We start from the raw sequence: 20,144 nt of genomic DNA, 5'->3' as shown, positions 1-20,144 counted from the left end.
TTGATCATAAAAATAGAAAGAGCTGTATGAATATGTTCTGACGAGGTGTAGGAGAAGGGGGTACTTCGCCGGGACCATGCAGAGGCATCCCTTCCCCCTGAAGGACGAGACACATACAGGTATAGTATAGAATAGAGTTTATTTAGGGCATAGGGAGGGGAATTAAGAGGGTAGCAGTCGCAGAGAAAGGCAGAGAGAAGGAGAGAGTAGAAGTAGGAGCAGACTATGACCACGTGGAGAGAGGGGGGAAGGGAATGGAAAGGGGAACAAAGGGTCAAGAGGTAAGGTAGAGTGTTGCCGCCCCTCTGTCCAGCGGAAATAAGGAGGCAACAAGAGCTCTTCTCCAAGCAGTTTACTCAGGAACCTTCATTTTTACTTCTTCTCTAGCTAGCTTCTTTCTCTTTATCCTTCTATATCTTCTTCTTACACCTTACTAGTTACATCTTACTTCTTACATCTTACTTATTTCTATCTTACTTCTTCTATCTTACTACTTACATCTTCACATCTTACTATTTACATCTTACTACTTCTATCTTACTACTTACATCTTACTTCTTTCTTCTTACTTATTTCTATTTCCTACTTACTCCTATTCCCTACATCTTACTTACTCCTATTCCCTACATCTTACTTTCTCCTATTCTTACATACATCTTACTTCTATCCTTACATACATCTTACTTCTATCTCCTACATCTCACTTCTATCCCCTACATCTTACTTCTATATCTCCAGCCCCCAGCCCTTGTGGGTTAAATACTTTCCCTGGTTCCAATCAGCATCGGCTACGTGGCAAAGTATAATAGGCTATGAGAAATCATGCCAGCTTGCATCATAAACTGGAGGCACTCAGCTTTTCCAACTAAAGACTTATTTATCACAATGCTTTCTGCTCTGGCCGGAGACCAGGTGTTCAAAATATATAGGGTGGCAGCTGTGGCTCCCCACAGTAGAGAAGCAGGAGTAAGAGAGAGAAGAGGGGTCAAGCAATCCCCTTTATAGGGCCAAGCCTACCTGGCTGTTACCAGGAATCCATGGGGAGGAGCTTACCTGGCTGTTGTCAGGTAACTGTGGGAGTCCAGACAGAATACCAACACCTTAACAAACCAAAAGTAAAATCTTTGGGGGAAGAGAAATCACAATCTCTTAATCACAGTGATCTCTCTTCTCTTAGTTGTGTGGATACAAAGCCATTTGAGCCCTTGCTTATTCCACTGAACTGTGAGCAAGCATCTCTGTATAAACGCACAGTGTAAAGGGACTCAGCAAACAGCAGAGCATCCTTAAAATCCACCTGTTGCCCTGTTCCTTACACTTAGTATGTCCTCTCTTTCTGCTATTTTTCAGATTGCAAATGTCTCATTTCTCATGTGCTATAAAGAAGAGAAGACATTTCACTTGTTTTAAGAAAATGTCTTTTATAATTTTAAATCTACAGTTTGTATAATTATAAGGTAGATTAGGCTCTCTGTTCTAGAAAGATACTGAATTATCAGATATTCTGCCTCAAATTGATGAGACATTGGCAACTGACAGGTGGGTAAGAGGGAGTCAGTTTTTATTAAGGTTGTGGCCATTGGTAACTTGACTACTCTCTAGTGATAGGCCACAAATCCGAGAATCTATGGGAATCTAAATTGGACTTGATAGGTTAAAACACAAAACAAATAAACAAACAAACAAACAAAAAACCCATAGACCTGACACAAAGTTGTTTGGCTCTGAGAGCAGTAATGTGAAGTTTGACAGAGTGGGAGAAGAAACATGGATACAAAGTACTAAAAGAAAATGAGTACAAAACAATGAAAATAAATTACAAAAAAAATGGTTGAAAGTGGCACAAATCTGAGATAATGTCAAATTCTCTTTAGATTAACAGTAAAGCTTTAATAAATGTAACAATAAATATTATTTTACTTGCAGAAAGATTATTACACATGTATAGCTATCTCTTAAAACTCTATGCTCTGGCACATTCTCGAAAGAGAAAGGACATGGAAGTATCATTGCATTTAAAATTAGGCCTATTCCTGGTTTGGACTATTATGATTTTAGTTTGTGTAACTTAATGACTAAAGTTCTACAGAAATGAAGGGCTTGGGTCCATGGCTAAGACTAAATTTCCTTTGTAAATCTGAGGTTCCTGTAAATCTGCACCATAAGTGAGTAAGAGTACTGTAAACTCAAAATCCAGTATATTAATGAAGCTGGGTGTTTCTCAAACCTGATAGATGTTTAATACTTTGACGAACTTGAAACCTTGAATTTGCACATCATCTAATTTTCTGGTTTGCAAATAAACATGGAGCTGGAAAATAAGTGAAAACAAGTCTCTGAAACTGAAACAAACTAAGTTTCTGGAACAAATATGTTTGCATTTATAAGACATGATACAATAAGGGACCACTAAGACAGAAAAATAGAAGTACCAGGCACAAGGGAAGTGCAAGGAATTTAACAGGTTCAAAGTGAAGGTATCATTTTGGACATTTCCATCTGTCTTGTCATTTATTATTAGCACTAGAACTAGAATAATTTATTTTAAACAATAAAAGCACAAGCTTTTGGAGAAATCAATACTGATTATCAAAGTCCACACATTGAAGAGAGGATTTAATTAGAATCTCTGACCATAAGTATAAAGGTTTTTATATTCTACATGTTGTTCATCATGTGGCAAACAAATCACTTATGCCTCCAACTTCAGAGTGAGCATCAAGATTTCATTTCAGTTGCAATTTGTTGGGTGCTGCCACCAGGCATTGGGGAAATAGAGGGGGTAGGAGGGTAACACGGGTCCCACCAGATCTCCAGTACTCTGGCCAGGCAGACATGGGAGGCTGCCTGTGCTCTCCACACCACCCAGGTAGGCATCTGGCTGTTGGAAGCCACTATCCCAGTACACAGGGAGTGGAGAGTAGACAGTGCCAGGGTCCCTGGGCCTCACTGAGGCCAAGGACAACAGGTTCTAGCTCCTGGGCATCATAGAATGTTTCTAGACACTGTGCAAGAGCTGAGAATGAGGCGTGTGGGCGGGGTCAGCTCAGTCAGCCCCAAGACTGAAGGGAGAAAGGGACAGGGAGGGGAAGGGTGCCCAGTGGTTCCTGCTTGGGTGCTAAGCAAGAGTCCTTGGTCCTGTCTCGAAGCTGGAAATGCTGGAAGACTTTCCTTTGGGAGAGTAGAAGCTGCTCTTTAGGGGAAGGCCTAATCCATTGCCCCAGTATGACCGAGTCTAGATGAAAGGAGGCAGTCCATGATCTTAAGGCATTTATTTTAGAAAGGAGGGGGGGAGGGAGAGAGGGGGGGGAGGGAGAGAGAGAGAGAATAGAAAAGTAGAGGCCAGCCATGACCACGTGGAGAGAGAGGGAAGGCAGGAGGAGAGAAGGAGCAAGAGGTGAGGATAAAGACAAGAATAAGAGGTTGAGAGAGAGGAGCTTCCTCTATAGTGGGTTGTGCTACCTTTCTGTTACCAGGGTCGGGCATACCTGTCTGTGGTCAGTGGACTGGGGGTGGAGTCCAGTCAGAATTCTGGGAACTTGGGGTATTGTCTAGCCACAGGATAAAGGAGTGAGGGCTCTAGTATCAGCATCTATGTCTGGGGGCATAGCTTTACTGTTCTGTCCCTTGTAGAATTTTCTACTCAGTCTCTTGAAAATAAATTCAAGCGTTTGCATAAATATAACATTATTTAACTTCTTCTTAAATGCATTTTAATAGTTCGTGATTTTCACTGAATTTCCCAATTTTTTCAGATTATAAAACAGTGGTCAAATATTTCATGTTTTTTAACCCTTTAGTGTATATGCATCATGATGTGACACTTAATAAACATTTTTGATAGTACAATTTCTGATTTTATTTATTTTTTACTGTGAGCAACTTTCTATGTTTCTTATTGAATTTTAATTTTATTTACATTGCATCCTGATCACCAATCTACTCACCTTGCATTTCTACTCAGAAAAGGGTCTCCATGCATATCAACCAGCTGTGGCATATCAAGCTGCAGCAACACTAAGCATCTCCTCTTCTAGTAAGGCTAGGGAAGCCACCCAGTACGGGGAAAGGGTCCCAAAGCCAGGCTATGACCCAGCTAGCCAGATTTTATCAGTATCTTTGATTTTTATTATAAGCTATAGCTTAAAGTTGGTTTTTCCATTGTTTTTACCTTCAATTTCAGAACTATTTATATGTCTGCCTCTCTTTCTTTACACTTAATTTTTCTTTACATATGTGTCCTTTAATAAAGAAGATTAAACCACTTGCTTCAGTTCTTTGTCCTTAAAAATTGTTTCAATATCACAAATTTATTTCTATGTACCTTTCTTTTAATATGTATGTAAACACACATTTAAAGGGCTGGAGAGAGTGGTTTAGAAGTTAAGAGCACTGGCTTCTCTTCCAGAGGGGTCCTGATTTCAATACCCAGCAACTAAATGGTGCCTCACAACCATCTGTAAAGATATCCAATGCCCTCTTCTGGTGTGTCTTGAACAGAGTGACAATGTACTCACATACATAGAATAAATAAATAAATAAATAAATAAATAAATAAAAATTACATTTAATTACATGTAATTTTACATTTTAACTAATTGAATTGCATGTAGTCAATTGCCACTGCTAGCTAGATAAAGACTTCTCTCCACAGTTAGAACTTTCAGGAAAAAAAGTTTTTTTCTATTGTGTGATCCTTCATGATTCCAACTTGGATCAACATTAATGTTTATTTATTTAACTAAATGTGTTCTCTTTAGATTTTTGCTTATTAGGTAGGTCTTATTTCTTTCTCTCAAGTGTATCACATCTCCTGCTCTCTTTTCTTTCTTTTTCTCTTTCTTTCTTTCTTTCTTTCTCTTTTCCTTCTTTCTTTCTTTGAATTTGGTTGTTTGTAGAGTCTCACTATACAGGTCTGACAGACATGGAATTGATTGTGTAAATAAGCCTCATCCTGAACTCACAGAAATCAATCTGTCTCTGCCATTCAAGTACTGGAATTAAAGAAATGAAACACCATGCACAGCTCCTATGGGATCCTAAACTTTTATACAATTAGATAATTTTAGTTCCAGTACTCAAAACTACTTATATAGTTGGAATTATGTAGAACATCTTGAAGTTTATTTGTTCTTTTGTTCTTTCCATCATTCCTTCCTCTCCTCTCTCTCTCTCTCTCTCTCTCTCTCTCTCTCTCTCTCTCTTTCTCTCTCTCTCTCTCTCTCTCGGATCTCAGTATTTAACTCAAGTTAACCTCCAGTGTTAGATATAACTGCCTCAGCATTTTGACTTTGGGGGTTACAGATGTGTGTTATCATACTTCTCTGTGCCTTATTACTTTGAAAAAATATTTTCTTTTCTTTCTGAAAATGTTTCAGTTCTGGTAAAATATTCCTGAAATGACTTTAATAATCAAGATGTACATGTAGGGAGTAGGGGTGGAGGACATTTTAAACAGATTTACAGCTATCATTTAATTTAATGTAGTTTTAACAAAATAAAATAAAATAAGGTGTAACAAAAACCATCATATTGAAGTTGGACAAGGTGAACCAATAGAAGAAAAAGAGCCTCGATAGCAAGCAAGAGGAACAGAGACACACTCGTTCACACACTGAAGAGTCCCATAATATATATATATATATATATATATATATATATATATATATATATATATATATATAATATCTATGTGAAGATACAATATGTATGTAGAGGACCTGGTATAGATCCATGTAAGCCCTTTGCTTTCTGCTTCAGTTGTCCTGAGTTCATGTGAGCTTTGCTCAATTGATTTAGAGTGCCTTGTGTTCTTGGTGTCCACCATCCTGTCTGGCTTTTACACTTTCTCTGCATCCTCTCCTACCAGCTTTCCAGAGCCCTGAGGCCAGGGATTTGGTGGAGAAGTGTCATTTGTGTTCCAGGTTCTCTATGTCCTTCTTTGTAATGTCAGGCTTTAGTTGGCTGTGATTGACAAATATTTTTTAATGATAATCTCACTGCTGTATTCAGCTAAATTTCTCTTGTATTAATCATTCTTCATTTATTATACCTTTTAATTTTGTTTCTCATTTATTTTTTCTTCTCTGCAATTTTGAAATTTTACTGTGTTGTATTATCTCTCCTTGATTTTAGAAAGAATCAAAGACTATATGTTCAAGAATCCAATATCTTTTCCTTAGTTTTTTGCCTTCCTCCTTCATCTATCTCCTCTTCATGGTCATTATTTTCCTGTCATCCTTCCTTCCTTCTTTCTTTCATCCTTTATCTCTACTTCTTTTACACTATCTCTTCCTCTCTTTACTTCTTCTTCCATCTGCTCTCCCTCCTTTCTTATTTCTCCATGTCTTTTTAATTGCAATAATACAATAGTAATGAGGTATAATTTTAACAATATAGAAGTCTTCAGTTTCTCTGATTCCATCCCTCCTTTTGTGTGACATATCTTCTAATAGATCTATTAAACATATTATTCATCTCTGATATAATATATTTTTCCTTTAGTTATTTTGTATGATTTCATAGCTTCTATATGTGTAGCCAAAGTTTCCTTCTGATCATATATACTGTTTCTTTGTCTTAAATCTTCATAGATATTTGTTTAAAATTACTTTTAGAAGCCTATCTTACAATATCAATCTATGGGCTTTCTTAGCCTTTGATCTTTATTAATCTTTAGTGTTTCTTTTCATTGTTTTGGTTTTTAATACTTTGACAAGGTGGTGTGTGTGTGTATGTGTTATAATGTAATTATTTTGTAGTTTTTTATAAGTAATATATAACTGATTATATATAAAAGATATAAGAGAATAACATTTATGTAAATAACATTTATTTCCAGAGACAAGAACATATATCTTCCTGTTTTACAATATTGTAGTACAACATTTAATTAATTTTCTCCATCAATTTGTATACTATTGAGTTTATGGTTATCTCTGATAAATCACTATCTTTAAATCTCTCCAGATATAATTTAATAGTATTTTTTGAGGAATTTAACATTTGAATTGCTAGAGTGCTATAATGTCTTGGCTATATATCAGGTAATATATATGATGGGAGGAATCTTCTATGTGTACCCTTCTAATGTTTGCAGTGCTTTTTCAGAGCTCAAGGAGGCTTTCATTTCTGTGTTGGCTTTGGGCATTTGAGCCTAGAGTTAGGAACTCTTAGCACTTCTACCCCTCTTCTAGTGGAAATAATCTTAGTCACTTAGGACAGTGACTAGAAGGTTAATGGTCTTTTTGTTCTTTTTATACACAGCACTGAAACTTTTGCTGAAGAGATTGAATGCATATTCTTCCTCCTCTATATCACAAGAAACCTTTAGGTTTTGTCAATGTAGGATTCTGGAATTGAACATGGGTGTTGCTTTACCAGTACAAACTGCTTAGACCTCATGTTACTATAACATGGAGTCTGTGGACAAAGTCCCAAACGTCTTACAAAGACACGGCTATTCTTTCTAGTAAAAAGGCAGAGGCCCTTTTGTAATTCCTAGCAGCTGGTCTTTTTGCTTTATATTATAGAAAGAACCATAACAAAAGCCAATCTTATACCTTTGCTTCATCAGTTGCTCATTAATAATAAGCTGTGCTACTGCTGCCAAGAGTATATTGGCTTCTGCAGATGTGCCTGACTCTTCTTCAGATAAGAAAAGGCCAGTACATCTTCCCACTGCTTCCTAATCTTTCTCATGAGCAACCCGTAACTGTCTGCAGAAAAGCAGTGCTAAGTGGTTGTGTGCTTTTCTTAAGATTACAGTCTCCATAGCTTTCAGTCTGTGTTGTTGACATTTAACTCATTTATGTATAAAATAAGTTCATTCCTTGTTCAGCTCATATGTATGTCGTCATGCTTATGAGAGTTGTGAGTACATCTTCTAACATAATCATACAACACAAACATACAGAAAACATCCTGACTTTTTCATTTCTGAGTCTTATAATTTTTCTGAATTTTCTTCTGTAAGGCAACAACAACTGGCCCTCCAAAATGAATAGGCGAGGTGGGGCAACCCAGAGCGCTGAACTGTACACATTCTCTTGCTCAGAGCTGGAAAAATAGTCTTCTCTAGGAGAGCGCACTCTCATTGATTATTCAATACCCAATGGTCAGCCATGAATTTTAAGTAAGGCAAGGTTTGATGGGAAGACAGGGAAGGAAAAAAGAGATATAATTATAATCTCAGAAATAAAAGAAACAAATTTAACAAATAAATGATGTTGAGTTAATTAAGACAACTTATAGAAACTTTATTTGTACCACAACACAAGTTCACATTACTGGGTTATACAAAAAACATAAAAGTGTTTTTCTTTTTAGTTGATTATCTAGTGTTTTTTTCCATCTTTGCATAACTTGATATAGCTCATGCATTCCACTCAACATCTGTCTCATTTTATTTTAAAATCCAAAAGAATATGTCATCTACTGCCAAAGTGTCTCATATTCCTTGATGTATAGATCAATTACTAAGGAATACCCTGTGCAAAACTCACACACAGTGATGCTGAAGTAGCATAAATAGGAATCTAGTTATCCATGTTTCAATGAATTTAAGGATGAACTGTATTCTTGTCAACAATTGGTAAGCTTGGAATTAGGAACATACACACAACCACAAAGTATGAATATGAATTAATACTAGGAATGCAAATAGTCCTTGATTTATAGCATACTTTGAACTTATTTTCCATACAAATACAAAGTTTTTGCAAGCTTAATACTATTTTGATGTTACAAATCAGGTGCCCTATAGTACAGACTATTTGAATCAAAGTATTCATATCTTGCCTAGTCTCAATATCTTCCTAAGAGGATTGACACTTTGTAAACATTTTCTCTGAAAAAAAAGTAACCCTCAGCTACCTATATGACCCTGGATACCAATCTCTCACTAAATCAACTGTCCTTGGCTGCAATTTAGAAATATCATCAGGAATCTGTATTTCTCCTGATTCAGACTGCAATGCCACTGGAATAAAAGTTAGGAATAGCTTTAACCCAAAAAAGCATGATTTATATGCTGAAAAGTACAGAAATATCATTGAAGTAAATATAATAAGTCTCTGAAGTTAATAAATATCTCTTGCTCAGTGATTGGAAAACACATGCTCTTAAAGTGATAAGATTCTCTAAAATGATTTGTTCTCTGTATTATCCCAGTTTAGTGGGAGGAAGTGATACAACCTAGTCACATGGCCCAGACACTCAGGGTTCTTAATGTTTATAAGATTTTCTTGAGTAATGGATTCTTACTTTTAAGAATGCCATTAGACAATGTCTAAGGCTAAATGATAGTTTTTATCTCATAATTTTTCCTAGCTATATTTTTCTTCAAAAGAACACATCTACTGACTTTCTACTGTTTCCAAAAATATAAATAAAGGGCACTTTATTTCAATTTTGTTATCAAGGACACAATAATGTATACATAGATAAAACTGTGCTCTTTATGATCAATTGTCCATTTGCATGGGAAATTCTTGGAAATTATGATGAACCAAGGATAAACATTTATCATCTTCTCAGTAAATGACATTACTTCAAGCCTCAATATTCTGTCATATGTAAAATATATTATATATGTAAGAACCCTCCTTCTGAAGAAAATTGCTTTTTGATAGTGTCATTTTCTTTCCATTGCTTCAAGAAAGATGGATTTGTTTCTCCCCCATTGATACCAATGTGCTAAATGCATGTTTGATTGTTTTCAAGTTTAATTCATCTATATCAATTTTAAGCTCAGACCCATTATATAGTAAATCTACTGGGATATTGTTACAATTCTTGACTGTTTATATCTATTCTTTCTGTACAGCTGGAGCACATCAGTGTTTCAAGCACAAACAGAAAGTGATGAGTTTGATATTTATTGACATAACTCACATATTTAAAAGAAAAAAAGAAGTTTTAAAGCTAGGAATAATTGATAATAAATGAAATTATTATTTCTAAATGACACACAATGCATAATCAGCTAGAACAGACTTCAGATAGGAAAATCATGCCTTTAACCTTTGTAGAGATTGTCAGATGGGTTCAAGGAGGGCTTTACAAATAACTGTCATGTTGATTTTGTCTTTCAAAACTGCCCTCACCAAGCCCCTGAGTTGTAGGCTGATTATTTCTCCATAGTTCCTTTTTCCTTAATGTTACTTAATTAGGCACTTTAAGTTTCATAAATTTCACAACTAACCACTTAAAGGAAAATTGGAAGAAATTGGTAGCAACTTGTGACATTTGTGAGGATTTCATAGTTCTCTTTGGTCCATGTCTCTGCTTCTTCTCCAGATGATCCCTGTTGACTTTCTTGGTATTCTACCCATTGATTCATTATTCATTAGCACTAATCTTCACTTATATAAAGTGAATGATCTTATATAAAGATCATTCCTTAACACAATAAATAGAAATTCTTTCCTTCTTGTTGTTTCCTTCCCATAATAAAAATTCAAGCAGAGTAAAAGGTTTCTCCTTTGCTTAATGTGTCAGTTTACATATTTTAAACTTCTGATCAGGTGACACACAAATCAACAAGTTATTTCTAAGGAATAACTTTAGTTTTCAATGACTGCAATTGAAAGAGAAGATTAAATGAGTAGAAAAGGGAAGACAATTTATGAATAGATGAAAATCCTCACTACAGGAAATGATACTGATAAGTGGGAAGATACAGAGAGCAAAACACATAAAAAGATGTGGTTTTCATCCTTTCATCTGTATGTTTTTGAGTTTATCTTTCCGGTGGTAAGAACAATTTGTAGTGATTTAAATGTCAGCCTGCGGCCTGGGTTAATTCATGTTCTGATGAATGCTTTACATCATCTTTTTCATTCATTACAGTAGTTTAAACACACTATTTTTGTCATTGAAATTCCAACAATAATAGTATTATTGCTGTATAAATTATTTGTGTATTTGTACTCCATATGCTTCTATAGTTATACACTGTAAATATGCTGAGGCATACATAGAACATTTGCTGTTAGCTGGGGGAAAACATTTGAGTTTATAGTGAATTTTCTCTGTAGAAATATCATTCCTGGTGTTAAAACATCTGTGAGCTTCTTTACATTTTTTTTATTATATCTTCATGTATCACTTCTAACTATTATTATGTTTAGAATAGTCCCCTAGTACTAAACTCTGCCTTATGGACCATAGCTCAAGCCTTAAAAAACAAATTCTGCATAATATTTTCAAATAAATCTTTCATGAAGTCAATTTTTCACACCATCCCTTTGATCAAATGGTAACTATATCTCCTACTGGTTACAAAATTAATTCAAATTCCTCTGACAAATATTCATAATTTTTCCTGTTTAATTCACATCACCATTCCTGCTCTAATTTTTAGTAAAAATAAACAAAATAAAAGTGTTTATTTTATTTTTATTTTTCAAACATGAGGTGGAAATTGGAGATTTGCAGAAAGTAAAGAGTATAGATTAATTGGCATATGGCCTGCTTATGATCTAAGATGATAAATGATATTTCTGGCAATTTTTATTGTCAAAAAAAATCTAGAACTACAAAGAAAATAGAGAATATACTGATACTGGATGCAGTAGGAGGATCAATGACTATGGAATTGTTGACTTTATGCAACTTCAACTACACATATCTTTTGTATCTTAGTAGTTTATTTGGTGGAGGGATGATTTCTTTGGATTCCCAGGAAAATATGCTATTTATTTGTGAGACTATAGGGGTTAAATTTTACATATGAAATGTCATATGTACAGTGGTCTGTAGTAAATAGTTACCAACACAAACAAGGAAGCCATCATCATGATGACCTTTTTCATTGTAATCCTGAGTGTTGGTAGCGGACTTAGTACAATCTACTGTAAATGGAAAAGAATTAAGGAAGCTAATAGTGTATAGAAAACTGGTATAGTAACGGAAACCTCTGAGTAAGGATAAAGTGTGTTTTGTCTGTTACTCTTGGTGGAAATGTTGTGTTAAGAGTGTGCCTATACTAAGTCTATCTTGAAGTTATTTACTTTTCACTACAATTAATGATGATTAAGAATTGTAGAAGAGGCTCTGTCAGTAGCTGATTAAGACAAATGCAAAAACTCACAGCCAATCATTGGACTGACCCCAGGGACCCCAATAGAAGAGTTAGGAGAAAGATTGAAGGAACTGAAGGGGATCACAACCCCATAAGAAGAACAATAGTATCAACTAACCAGACCCCTCAGAGATCCCAGGGACTAAACAACCAACCAAAAAGTATATAAGGGCTGGCCCATGGCATGTGTAGCAGAGGACTGAATTTTCTGGAAGAAGTAGGAGGGGAGGCACTTGATCCTTTAGAGACTTGATGTTCAAAACAAGAGAGATCTTAGAGAGGTGAGGTGAGAATGGGTAGATGGATAAGGCAATGGGGAGGGAGAGGAGGTGAGGAGTTCATGGAGGGGAAACTAGGAAGGGGAACAACATTTGAAATGTAAACAAAAAATCATTAATAATAATAATAAAAGGATTGCAGAATAACTATCTTAGGAAATTAATACAGTTGTCTTGAGCTTTTAGGAGGATGCAAATATCTACAAATGCTGAAGTCCCTCACATACAATGCTGTGTTACTTGAGCATAATTTATAAACATCCTCTCATAGACTTTTATCATTCATGGTTTACTTATATGTAGGAGTGTGAAGTGGTTCTTCTTTATCCTCCATTGTTGACAGAGAAGGAAAAAGGTTACACATCCTCAGTAAATATATATAATATTTTAATCCTCCAGTTGTTAAATTCATAGATATGGGAGTTTGGATAAGATTATCTAATTATGTTTATTTTTCACATAGAAATATTGGCTTTGTTTATTATTGGTCCTATATTATTCAATTATGTTTATTTTTCACATAGAAATATTGGCTTTGTTTATTATTGGTCCTATCATATACTATAGTAGCTAATTCAACATAGAAATATATATATAATGCATATAATCAATATAACCATAAGTAGAAATTTAAAATCCAGTAACAATCACACCTTCTTTGTTGTGCATATACAGAAGATTAACGCTCAAGTACAATCCACACTCTCTCTCTATTCACACAGGGCTTTCCAAAGCCTGACTCATTCTCACCTTTCTAAGCTCATTTCTCATTAACCCTGTATTATTCAATATTGCTTTCCATACTTAACTACTTTTACTTTTCAGTTATTGTGCCTCAACTTCCTGTGAGTATGTAATTGGAATGCAGTCAATTTCTTCTCCATAATTTTCCTAACTGATTTAAGTCCTCTCTTATGAGACATCCCCTTTGTCTTCATTTTGGTCCTGTTGGAATCTCACAGTTTTTATCTACATTCTTCTAAAAGCAACACTTACATTGTTTGGATTTTCATATGCACCTTTATCACTACACAAAATGAAGTCTGTAAGACTACATTATATGTCTTGGAATTTGACATATAATGTGTACATGATGAAAAATGTATTGAAAAATTAGTGAGGACTTTAATGAGATGGATAAGGTAAGCTTCATTATTATGATTTTAAATATTGGAACACTGAGGTTTTAAAAGCAAATAACAATTTCTACTGAGAAACAAATGTAGAGCCAATCTCCTACCTACAAGTACCTACAGTTTTAGGTACTTGAAATGGTCATCAGTTGACATTGGGCTCAGCTGAATTTCATAGCTCCTTTATGAAATTTTCATTTAAAACTAATCATGTCTGACAATCTATCCTCTTAAAATGTGAATTTCCATTAAAAGGGGTGTTTTCATGAATACATTCTGAATGTTCCATGATTATTTAAGAACACTGGGAAATAGAAGCAATGAGATACTGTTATTTCCCATGCCAACAGAGGCTCATGACTCCCCACACACTGCCCCATAATATCTATATATAGATATTATAGATAGATAGATAGATAGATAGATAGATATAGACTGTTTATTTAGTAGAAGATCACTCCTCCTAATCCCACAAACTTGACTCTCCATAGATTTCTGTCCCAGATAAATATGACTGCTATTCCATTGCCTAAGCTCCTCCCATGAGAGCTCATAGGGCCACAGTACTATTTAGACTCAATTGCTTCCTTGCAAGTATCTGTTAGATCATATGTACTAGCATACACATTCCCTTTTCATTCTGAGCAACTTACTGTCCTGGTAGCCTTTATTCTTGAGTCTGCTTTGGCTGTCTTTTCTCTTTCTATTACATTGCAAGATTTCTATCAGTCACTTCTTGAATGCATGCTCAAATGTCACTCAAAGGCCCTCTAACTTTATACATCTCTCCTCAAGCAGAATCTATCTGTCCTTTCACTGTTCTCCTAATATATAAAACACTTTAACTATTGTTTGCCATTCATGATATGCTGTGGTGAATTGTTGGTCCAACTTCAGCTTCTTGGAAGACAAGGGTAGTTCTTCACTGGCTTTTGTCTTTCCAACATCAGGCTTCAAGGTGATCGATCACATTGCTACCTGATGAGGTTCAGTGAATGGTTCAGTCAGGAAATATTTAAAATCACCAGCATATCTTAGATTTTTTATCAATTCTGAACATCAATTTGTAGTTCCTAAAAGAGATACTTTATATTCACATTAAAATTTGGAAAACTTGTGGTTTTCCAATAAAATTCATAGTTTCTGTGAATTTCCTTTAAATTTTATGGGTGCGTATGAATGGTTCAAAAGCTCATCTGGTTTGTGAGCAAGCACTATGTAAATATATGGTATATAATAATTAGTGAGGTACTTAATTTCTTTATTTGAATTTTGTACATATGATATTAGATGAAGGCTTGAGAGGTAATAGTGAATGGCTTTTAAGTATTAAATACATATTCAAAATTATCATAATGTAATAATCAAAGGAAGAAATAATTCTTACTGAATTTCTTGTAGAAGTGGTATTTGACCTAAGCATTAATGGGGCAAAAGATAAAGTAGAAAATATATATATTGTAAAGTCCTGAGGAAGAAGACCTTAAAATCAAATTACAATGCTAGTACCAATATCAATAATTATAATCTTTTATACTTGCTTACTTACAGTCCTGGAGGCTAGAAATCTGATGAAAGAGACAGCAAGGCTGTTTCTTCTAAGACCTTTTCTTGTGACGAAAGATGTCTTCACAGTTTTCCCTCTGCATCTGAGTCTAAATCTCCTCTTCTCCTGAGGATGTCATCAGTCTGTGATGATCTCATGATTAAGTTTATGTCAATCTTTTTTTTAAAGAACTCATTTTCTAATGTAGTCACCAAGGTACTAGGAGTTCCTTCACTATTTGAATTTTGTGGCTGAAATGTTTCATCCAATACTGTTCACTATCTGTTTCACCAAAATGAAACTAGCATCACCATAGGTTATGCATATTAACCATATTCCTAGAGTTATTCTTTCAATTTCCAGCTTTAAACCCTCAGAATTTCTTCATAACCCTCTAAGAAAATACTCATCCTTAAGTTTTTTATTTTGTATGTATGTATGTGTGTGTTTGCATGTGTGTGTGTTGTAATGTTGTGCTCATGTGTGTGGAGGTTAGAGTCTGACACTGGGCGTGTTCTTCTATACCTTTTCACCTTAGTCTCTGAGAGAAGATCTCAATAAACCTGGAGAGTGCCACTTGGCAAGATTAGCTGGACAAGGAGTCTTAGGAAAGGATCTCAGAGGACATGATATAAATGTATTTAAGTCTGAAACAAAGGGTCCATCTTGTTCCTATATTCTCTTCTTAATAAGCATAAATGACATGACAATTTACCAATATAATTCATATTATATTCCCCTTCTGAGTGGGTATCTAGACTCAGTACTTGCATAAAAAGTACTCTACTATCACCCAGAAGCCCATCTTCAATTATTTTACTTCCTTTAAAAAATATTTCTGGGCCAGGCAGTCATGGCACATACCTTTAATCCCAGCACTTTGGAGGCAGAGGCAGGTGGATTTCTGAGTTCGAGGCCAGTCTGGTCTACAGAGTAAGTTCCAGGACAGCCAGGGCTATACAGAGAAACCATGTCTTAAAAAAAAAAAAAAAAAGAAAGAAGAAAGAAGAAAATATTTCTTAGCTTTCTTAATAATTATTCTGGGGACCTGGGAAGCTATCTAACCTCCAGTAGGTGGCCCCACACCCACGCACATACAAGCAATACTAAATGGACTCCGTAGGTATGGGATTGGATATAGAAGAGAGAGAGAGAGATCAGGAAATTGGAAAAGAAAAGTGAGGGAGGGATGAGGAGTAATTGGAAGAGAGAGAATGGAAGTTAGATTCTTTTATTTAACATTATATGTACATATAAGTAATAAAGTGTTTCTAATCATTAATAAAGGTACAAATAAAATATCGTTTGAAAAATATTCTCCATCTTGTTCATACTATATTAAATATAACCCCAGATCCAAAATGTATAATATTTACTTCAAAAATATTAATATTGGTTCTTGTATGAAGTAAAATGGGTAGTTTCTGCTACATAAAATAATAGCCAAAACTAATCAGTTTATATGCCTAATATATTGTCTAGGGTACATTGACCACCTAGTACACTGGTTTCTCACAATACACATATACAAATAAAACAGTTTTCTATCACTTGTAGCAAAGCATTAAAGTTTTGTTTAACTATCTACTTTAATTCCTAATTGCTAAGCAACTTCTTGCATATTACCAGAAAAGTATTAAACTTAGGTATAGCTGTGCTTCACCGAATCTGATATGAAATCCCAGATAAGTTTAGCACATTCTAGTTGAGTACATAATAGCCAACCTTACACATTGCTTCAATATTCTATTTCAAAATTCCAGAGAGATTTCTTTAGATTTAATGGAGAATTCATACTATGATATTAACTCATGTAATCCACCCACCACTTTTCTAGAGTTCTATTTCTTTGAGAGTGAAAATCTTTTGTCAGAAGCATGAGCCATAGTATATAAAGTCCTATGTAACATCTCACCATTCAGTCCTGATTTCTTGCTTCTACACCTCTTCTTTCTTCTTAGCTATATATTTCCTCTCTTATATTTTTTATACCATACTCATATATGTCTATCAGATTTTATTATATGATTCATTCTTTTGTTGTGTTAAAACAGAGTATTTGAGATTGGTTCATTAAATAACACATGTGTTTATAACAGTTCTTAGGCTATGGGTTGAGGGGCTTTTCTTGAATTGGCATCCAATGGGAAGAGATACAATGGTCAAATAGCACAAGAGAACAAGAGTTAAAAGAGGGACAAATTTTATTTTCATAACAAACACTGACCTAGGAAAATTATCTCACTCCAAAGACAACAACATCAATCCATTCATGAGGGCAGACCTCTGGTGACCAGTTATTGGGCTCTGATATTCAATATTTCCAGATTAGGGTCAAATTCAATATAACTTTGGGTGACACATTCCAACCATAGCATCATACTTCATCTATCACTGACAACGTAATCTGTAAAATCTGTCACAATGTTTATTTGTTAATGCCCTCATTCACCACTCCAAATTCAAAGAGCTACTTCCTACTGCTCATAGAAGGAAAACATACAAAATTCTGCCACATGACTTCTGCTACTCTTCATGGCTGAAGCCAAGGTTTTTTTTCTACAATATTATCTAGACATATCCCTTCTTTGACCCTTATGAACAATTATGTCACACACTTAGTGCCTGTGATTTGCTGTGTACTAGTTCCTCTTCATCCCTTCCTCTGGATACTCATTTTTCAACTCTGAGCTTAAATATACCATCAACATTTTTCCTTAAGTTTGCAGACTTAAAATCCTATAACCATGAATCAGGTTTTCTTTCTTTAGAATTCTTTTGTAGAATTTTCCAGTATATAATTACAAAAAATTTCTAAAATTACTCCTTAGGTTTTTTAAACTTACCACTATACTGTTAAGGACCACAGGGCAGAGAATTTCACTAACACTTTGACCAGAAAATAAAAGTATTATAAATGCTCAAAATTTAAGAAGTATTCATCTATTTTAAGTGAATAAATTTTAAGAATAAAATGTCATATTTGCGTATAAAACACCTTGTTATATTTTGTTGTTACTAGTAGATGTTCTAAAACAAATTGGTTATTAAACACCCAACTCTTTTAAGGCCCTTTTCTCTTAATTTTGTTTAATAAACTTATGTTTTGTTTTAAAATAATTTCATTAATTAAATAAAATACTGGCTTTGTCATGCATCATACCTGTTTATTGTATCAATAACATCTTACAAGAGTATGGAACAGTTGTTACAGTTAGGAAACCAACACTGATAAATTACATAGGCAAAGTCCATATTAGAAGTGACCCAATGTTATTCTTGCACCAGTGCCCTGACTAAGATCCTATATTACCATTATTCACCAAGCTTTCCTATTCTCAGCTATGACAGATTTTTCACTAGCATTTATTGATCTTGAAATATTGGAGTCCTACTCAGGTATTTTGTATAATGTCCCACAACAAAATTTGATTCCTATTGGACAAACATTTTGTATTGTAAGAATATTACAGAAGTAAAGCACCATTTGTTTTGTATCATATCAAGGACATATAATGAACTTACCACTGCTAATAGCATATGTTGTCTGTTACAGGTGGTTTTGATAGGTATCTCAAAATGTTAGATCTCTCTACTATCTAATAATGCACTTCAGAAGGAAGTCCTTATATACTACCTGCAGAGAACAATGTGATTATTTGAGAATATTTGACATCCTAAATTGCCCCTACTTATTAATTCATTTATATTAGTGTGAATATACCTCATTTATTTTATAATTTGGATTATAAACCAATACTACTCAATATTTTAATTTAAATTTCTCTATATTTAGCAATTGGGAACAATTTCAGTTTGCTCCTTGTCCTGAAATATTTCTCTCTCTTTCCCTTTCTCTCTTTCTCTTTCTCTCTTTCTCTCTCTCTGTCTTGCTCACTCTCTTGCTCTCTTGCTCTTCTCTCTCCTCCCTGTGTGTTTGTATCTGTGTGTATGTTATAATAAATATTTCTTTCTTTAATCATATCCTTACTCTATGTCACTATATGGTATTCATACTCACAGGGATGTATTTATTTACCACTGTGACAAACAAAAAAAACAAGACAAAAACAATAAAACAAAACAAAAAACCAACAAGTTATTCTCTTAGAGTTTATCTGTTTTGTTCATTCTTACATTCTGATATTCCAATTATGATTATGGTTCATCTTTAAAATTACTCAGCAGTTCTCATTCAGGGCACTTATTTTGTTTTTTATTTCTTCTTTTTCTGCTTTTCCCTTGATTCTGCTTTCTCTCTCTCTCTGTCTGTCTCTGTCTCTCTTTCTCTCTGTCTCTCTTTCTCTCTGTCTCTCCCTCTTTCTCTCTCTCTCTCTCTCTTTCTCTCTCTGTCTCTCTCTCTTTACATTTGGGTTTGAGAAGTTCCTGCTAAGTCATCTTTAAATTTGTTAATTCATTCTTCATCTATATGAAATATACTGATCAACTCACTGAAACGTAATTTCTATTGTAGATTTTCTTTTATTTCTGATGTTTTCTTTGGTTCTTTATTAGAGTTTGTACATCTGCTTACATATATCGTCTTGTGAATTTTTTATTTTGAGTTTTTTACATTTCCTTTTAGAATACAACATTGTATTAATATAATTTTGAACTTTGTGTTTGACAATCCCAAAAGAATATATGATATTTGGAATTCTGATAATTGCTTTGTCTCATCAGACAAGTTTTCTTACTTTGGACATGTTTTGTTTTTATTTAATTGTAGTAAGTGAGGTAAATGCAATGTTATTGTGAAGATTTATGGTTTTTTAACTTCCAATAATCTTTAATTGATTTAATTGATTTATTGATTTATTTAGTTGGCATAGGTTTCAAATTTCCCTAGTACATTTGATAATTTTTCTTTTGCTTTTGGACTTCCCTATGTACCTTTCTTAAGGACATATATCTTGTTACGCAGAATATTGTAGTTCCTTTAGGTGTAATCGCTGGTTCTGACATTGTACCGATGTTGGTGTGATGTTACAGTCCAAGAGCCAAAAAGTCATGTAACATATTGTGAAACTTTTGTAACTTTTAGTATACCAGTGTCTGTGTGCTATGGCTACAAATGTGTTTCTCTAAACCCTTTAAACCCT

General features: G+C 34.4%; 1 protein-coding gene across 2 annotated transcripts in view; it reads left to right on the top strand.

Moving 5' to 3' along the window:
- The window catches only part of Tyr (tyrosinase), a 71,931-nt gene that overhangs the window by 37,959 nt on the left and 13,828 nt on the right, over positions 1 to 20,144 (top strand). The window lies entirely within an intron of this gene.

Source organism: Mastomys coucha, unplaced genomic scaffold, assembly GCF_008632895.1.
Source record: "Mastomys coucha isolate ucsf_1 unplaced genomic scaffold, UCSF_Mcou_1 pScaffold21, whole genome shotgun sequence".
Taxonomy (NCBI): Eukaryota; Metazoa; Chordata; class Mammalia; order Rodentia; family Muridae; genus Mastomys; species Mastomys coucha.
This window is presented reverse-complemented; position numbering and strand designations above follow the sequence as displayed.